Genomic DNA, 6,570 nt, shown 5'->3' with positions numbered 1-6,570 from the left:
ATTCCCTCACAGACAGACTCAAAGCTCCCCTTGGTTGAGCAATCAAAACCAGAACTGTACAAACTAAAATTGAGGTCTAGCAAGTCAGACAATTTGATTGTTTAAGTCCTCTCCAAGGTGAATCGGTTGAATTTGTCTCTGACATGTATCCTCTAGACCGGAATAGAGAAAGAAATCGGCAAATGCAGCTTAAAAAGCATGCGTATTGTAAATCACTTCGTAGTCACTGCACAGTAACATTATTAATTTTGTTTTTTCTAAGTCTTCTGATCATTATTTCTAGCATACTATTGCACATGTATTACCCTATTCTTAAGCGTGTTTACAATATAACTGCAGAACATTCTTTTAGCGAATTACCTCCGCATGAGTTGTCATATAGATTTGCGCTGCGCAACAACACATTCATTAGTATGTTACATCATTCCCATCAAACCAGCAATGCCACAAATTGTTGGATATGTGGCCGACTCCCTCCCTATCAAAACTATAAGAGAGTTTTGCCCCTCTTTCCATATCCGTTCACACACAATGGCTCCTGTGGAGCATGGTTTAGTTTGATTAATTCCCTAGATTCAAATTCCGCAGTTTACCAAGACAACTGGGTGTGGGGAAACCTGAACCTAGTTTTGCTTAAAGTCTGCTACCCTAACAAGGAGGGACTCCCCAAAAGAACAGGAACTGATCTAGAAAATGAAGTATATGGATTAGGTAATTTTACACTTAACCTCATGATCCTGAACGTTGAATCTGAAGCTACACCAATCTTGCCTGCCATGTCAGTATTCCCAGTAAAAGGGGAATTATGTGTAAGAAAGAATGGTTCCATACACATGGGCCATAGTAAATGCAACACTGTAATAAAATTCAGTGATCAAGGCAAGTCTACATTTAGAGCTTCCCATCATTCCTACTTCATATGTGGCCAGACCGCATATATATGTCTACCTTTAGATTGGGATGGTACCTGTTACATAGCATTCCTTCTGCCACCTGTTTTCCTAGCCCCTCCTGATTATCACAGAAATACCCATTTAGTACACAATAGACAACAGAGAGATCTCCCAATTGTCGATTACACTGAAACAGCATGGGAAAAATACACAGATTTCAATAAAGGGTTCTTTCCCTATATAGGTACAGTCACTAATAGTAAGCTGATACGTAGATTAACCAGAACCCTTGAAGCAGTAGTGAACGAGACTATTTCCGCCTTAGGCAATTTAACAGAAGAGCAGTCTGCTATGCGGATTGTTGTGCTTCAAAATCGTCTTGTCCTTGACGTCATCCTGGCCGATAGGGGCGGAGCTTGTAGGGTCATCGGATCAAGTTGTTGCATTTTCATACCAGAAAATTCGCCGTCAGTATATAAAGCCATAACCCGCCTTCATAAGATTATAAGCCAGATACACCAGAGTCCAGGCACCTGGACTTGGTCCGGTTGGTTCTGGGGCGTGTTATCAGCCTGGGGATGGAGAATCCTATCCTTCCTAGTTATTGGCTTTCTCATACTATTCAGTTGCTGCTTATGTCTACAATGTGGGCCAGCGATTTGTGGTCTGTGTGCCACATCGTGTATCCCACATCCACGTTTTCGTTCAAGATCCCGGAAGAAGAAAGAAGAACAAATGATGCTATATGAACAGATCGATGGATTGATGAAGATCGATATCTCCTGAGGGTCCGTAGGGGACAAGGAGGGAATGAGGAAATATGAATTTTGTGATCAGTTATGTCCCCTATCGTAGACCCCAACAGCTCCATGTGCATGCTATAAGTACATGTATGTTCCCTCCAGTTCCAGTTTTGAAGACGCAAATACATGTGCGTCCACCGTCAACATGTCCTCTTTCAGATCCGCCATGAATGGGTCAGATATTCCATTCCTAAGTATGAAAGGCCACCGACTTTATGTGGTTCACTTTCCACATTTTACAGATTCAGGCGAGTAGGCCCAGAATTCTGTCATCAAGCCTTTTTCCTGCCTTCTGCCTCTGAAAGCTCCAGTCTGAGCCTGCATCTGTATCCATGAACTTTGTCCTACTCCCTGCGCGGCTAACGGTGCCTGATCCAGCATATTGCCTGCCAAAAACTGTATTTCACCTTCAAGGTTATCTACTCCGCTCCTCATCCGATGCATTCCTGTCTAGTAGTTTAGGTAAACATTCCTCCAGCTACCGTGCAAAGGGCCAGGCCTCGCTGTCCACATGCAAGTAATTCATAGCCCCGTTACCATGGAATATTCCTACCCCCTCGCATCTCATGTAGACACTTAGACGCTTGTACACGCACTAACAGTCAGTATAGAATAGATTCTATCCTAGAGACCTTTCCTTTTGGATAACACAGTTCTTTAAACATAGGATATTAGATATGATTTGGGATTAGGTTGACATGACCCCCAGACTTCTGTCTCCACATGTAGAGCTAAATGTCAAGTCCCCTTCACCCTCTAGTTGCACGTCAATCACACGTCATGCGGCTGCGTGCGCATCTCACGGCTAATATTTCTGCTGACATTGCAGGATTCTTTTATGGATCCACCCACTTGTGACATCATGTATAATGACGTTTATTAAATTACGCCCATATGACCGCCTCTATTAGTTACGTATGCACCTTTTATCTGTACTATCAACTGTTACGCCTCTTGCATCTGTTTCACTGTAATGCATTTTCTATAAAACTGCTTATCTGTCAATAATGTATGCCCTTCCTTCCTGAACTTTCGTGGTGATGGAATAGAAAGCCTACAATTCGAATTGTATTCCTTTGTATAGGAATAAAGCCTTTTAAAACCTCTAATACCACGGATTCTGCCTCTTATATTTACTGAGTTATTCTTAATAGACTTTACCGCATAAAAAATAGTACCGGTAATGAAATATTTACCACAGAATGACCATCACTTGATGTCTCGGGTGAGGGACCGCCATGAATAACCATCACTTGATGTCTCAGGGAATGCCATAGGTGACCATTACTTGGTGCCTCGGGGAGAGACTGCCATGAGTGACCATCACATGAATGACCATCACTTGATGCTTGAAGTGAGGGACTGCCATGAGTGACCAGCACATGAGTAACCATCACTCGATGGATCAGGTGAGAGACTGCCACGTGTGACCAACACTGGAAGGCTCGGATGAGGGACTGCCATGAGTGACCATCTCTTGATGCCTTAGGCAAGGGACTGCCATGTATGACCATCACTGAATATATAGGTGAGGGACTGTATGTGCGTGAACATCAGTGGATGGTTCGGGTGAGGGACTGTATGTGCGTGACCAGCACTGGATGGTTTGGGCTAGGGACTGTATGTGCGTGACCATCAGTGGACAGTTCGGGCGAGGGACTGTGTGCGTGACCATCAGTAGATGGTTCGGGCAAGTGACTGTATGTGCGTGTCCATCAGTAGCTGGTTCGGGCAAGGGACTGTATGTGTGACACCAGTGGATGGTTCGGGCTAGGGACTTATGTGTGTGACCAGCACTAGAGGGCTGAATTGAGGGCACTTTCATAAACGTAAACACTTGGTGGCCCATTGGTTTCATGTACTGGTTTCATGCCACCCTCGTCCAGGTCATTGGATCACAGCTCGGCGAGGTGAGATAGTTGGTTTCTGTGGCTAACTTACTGCCTGGCTGGCAGGTGGCCTTCCAGCAGCGAGTTGATAATGCTCCTAGAGTAAGTTGGTGGAGTCAGTGAAGGAAGTGAGTGGAGCCAGGGAAAGTGGATGTGGCCTCCTACAAACATTTGAGCACCTGGACTTCATATTTTACAAATTAAGCACTGCATGGCTGGGCTTACTTATATACTATTGCGCGACCTCCTCTGATGTGTCTGTAAAACTTACCTATTGTCCTGAAGTTTTGTCCTGAATTTTGACTTCCTGTCCTGAAGTTTTGTCCTGAATTTTGACTTCCTGTCCTGAATTTGTGTCCTGAATTTTGACCCTTTGTCCTGAATTTTTACACTCACCGTCCTGAATTTGCACCAATGCCAGTTGGTCACCCTATGCGCAACAGGCACCAATGTTGCGAACCCGGGCAATCAGGGTCTGAAGCATTAGCCATGTAGTAGTGCTGGTGGCCCTGCATGCTGCACCGCTGGAGACCGATGGGTGGAGTATTGAGAGACTGCTTATTAAGAACTGGCATATCCTCAAAGGGTTAAATGCTGCCGCTGTGATGGACACGCCGATTTCAACGCACACACTTAAAGTTTAGTACAACGCAAACCAGAGGGACATTGGAATTAATCGAATGTGCACATTCTGGTTATATTAATTGTCCTCGCTTGTAAGAAGCCATCACACGGCCGACACATTTATTTACTCAGTGGAAATGCTCCTAATTCAAGTGAACTCGGAAATGCTCAAAAAGGCAGTCGACGCGTAGCAAAAAACAGTCACTAGTTTTATCTATCCTGGTTGTATGTAATAGAGGTTTAGAATGTTTAGCAGTAATTCAACGTACGAGCCTATTAACAGATGTGGGTCCTGTTTATTGCCCCGTTTCTTCCCACATATCGACGTGTACCTCTTTTTATATGTTTTCCACAATTGTGTGTTTGTGTGCTAACTCTTATGGCACCTGCATTGCCGCGCCTTTTGCAAGCACGCTCGCCCAGCTGTTTCTTGTGAGGGAAGTCTTCAGTGGTTCATGATGCATTCCTTTCTTCGGAGACGTGTACAAACCCAGAACCAGTGCTCAGGTTGTAGAGTCGTTTTTCACAGCAATGCCATATAACTCAGAACATTCATATGTGAAGCAGTTTGTGATTGCTCGCACTTCAGCCAGAGACGTTTTAAGGCATGGGCAAAGTGGGCTCTGGCCCAGGGCCCCCATCTTTCAGTGGGCCCCCTGATAGAGCCAGCTCTCTTCTGCGGAGAGCCTTGCCCTTGTGACCTTGAATAATTCTTACACAGATTGTTTTAAATACTGTTTTCCTTTCATTTATTTTTAATGTGGGTGATGCGCAAGAGTCTATTACAAACATTTTGCAGAGAAATATATTAATGTTTAATACATAGTTTTTTTAAAATCAAAACAGGACCTCACGAATGAGAAATAGGAGGGTGCCACAGAGATTATTTGCAGCAATACTACACATCTGTATTCTTGAATATTGGATGTAAACACATTTAAAATATGGATGAGTGTGTCTGTGCACTGTCAGTGACCTGGCCAAAGAGGGCGTGTAACAGCTGAAATTAGATAATAAATTCAAAGCTATTCCAAGCAGGGGCCCCCCAAATACGTTTGGCCCAGGGCCCCCAAAATCCTTAAGATGTCCCTGACTTCAGCCGAAGAACAACACGCATTTGCGTTCTTCAGGCACCAGCCGGTGACACCACACGCTCAAGTGCACCCACGCTGCTAGTTGTAAAGACAGACACAGTTCCCGAGACCCAACACTACAAGGGCAGTGGGATCGAGAACATTCCATCTAAATCATAACTTCTCTCACTGCCACTGCAGATTTGGGGGTCATTTCTAACTTGAGGAAACAAATTGATTGCTTTTCCTCCCCACATTATTCTTCTGACTGTCCTGTCACCGGTTCATAATTTCTGCTCTTTAGAGGTAGCTGGCCATATTACAGACTTCACCTATGTTGTTTGTTTGCCAGAGACAATGCTGCTGCTGGGGAAGCCAGACATTTTGGAATATGGGCTGCGCCTTTATCAATGATTGGCTTTCCTTGGAGTCTGGAAAATACCACAATGGACTGAATTAGAGCGGGGGCAAAAACCATGGGTACTTTGAAGTTACCTGTTTTCTTGTTTTCTTTTGAAAACAGATTTTGGTAGTGTGCGTTTTTAACAGAGACTGGGTCTTTTACTTATCCGACGTGAGTGGAGCTGTAGCAGAGGAGATTAAATCAAGACTAGGGGTGGATAGAAAACTCCTCCCTGCCAGCGTAGCGGATAAAGCCAGCCACCCCTGCTCCCCGGCCCGGTCCCTGCTCCTGAAAACAGCCAGGCTGGGGAGGACCTCCCCGGGCCCCGGTGGACCCCCGTCCCCAGCGCCCGGACCCTTGGCTGGCTTGCAGGACAGGCTCCCACACCCAGGGGCCTGCTGGATGGAGCATGAGCCCCCGGCCCGGTCCCAGCTTCCGAACCCTAGCCAGGCCGGGGAAAGCCTACCCGGGCGCCGGTGGACCCCGTCACCAGCACCCAGACCCTCAGCTGGCTTTCAAGACAGGGGGCTCCCGCACCCTGGGATGCAGCATGAGCCCCGGGCCCGGTCCCAGCTTCCGAACCCTAGCCAGACTGGGGAGAGCCTCCCCGTGCCCCGGTGAACCACCCCGTCCCCAGCGCACGGACCCTCGTGTGGCTTCCAGGACGGGGGGGCTCCTGAAGCCTGGGACCCTGGGACACAGCACGAGCCCTGGGCCCGGTCCCAGCTTCCGAACCCTAGCCAGGCTGGGGAGAGCTTCCCCGGGCCCCGGTGGACCCCTCGTCCCCAGCGCCCAGACCCTTGGTTGGCTTGCAGGACGGGAGGCTCCCGCAACCCAGGGCCCGTTGGACAGAGCACAAGCCCCGGGACTGGTCCTAGCTTCCGG

The sequence above is a fragment of the Triturus cristatus genome, chromosome 1_1 (assembly GCF_964204655.1).
Source record: "Triturus cristatus chromosome 1_1, aTriCri1.1, whole genome shotgun sequence".
Taxonomy (NCBI): domain Eukaryota; kingdom Metazoa; phylum Chordata; class Amphibia; order Caudata; family Salamandridae; genus Triturus; species Triturus cristatus.
The sequence above is the reverse complement of the archived record's forward strand: the minus strand, read 5'-3'. Positions refer to the sequence as shown.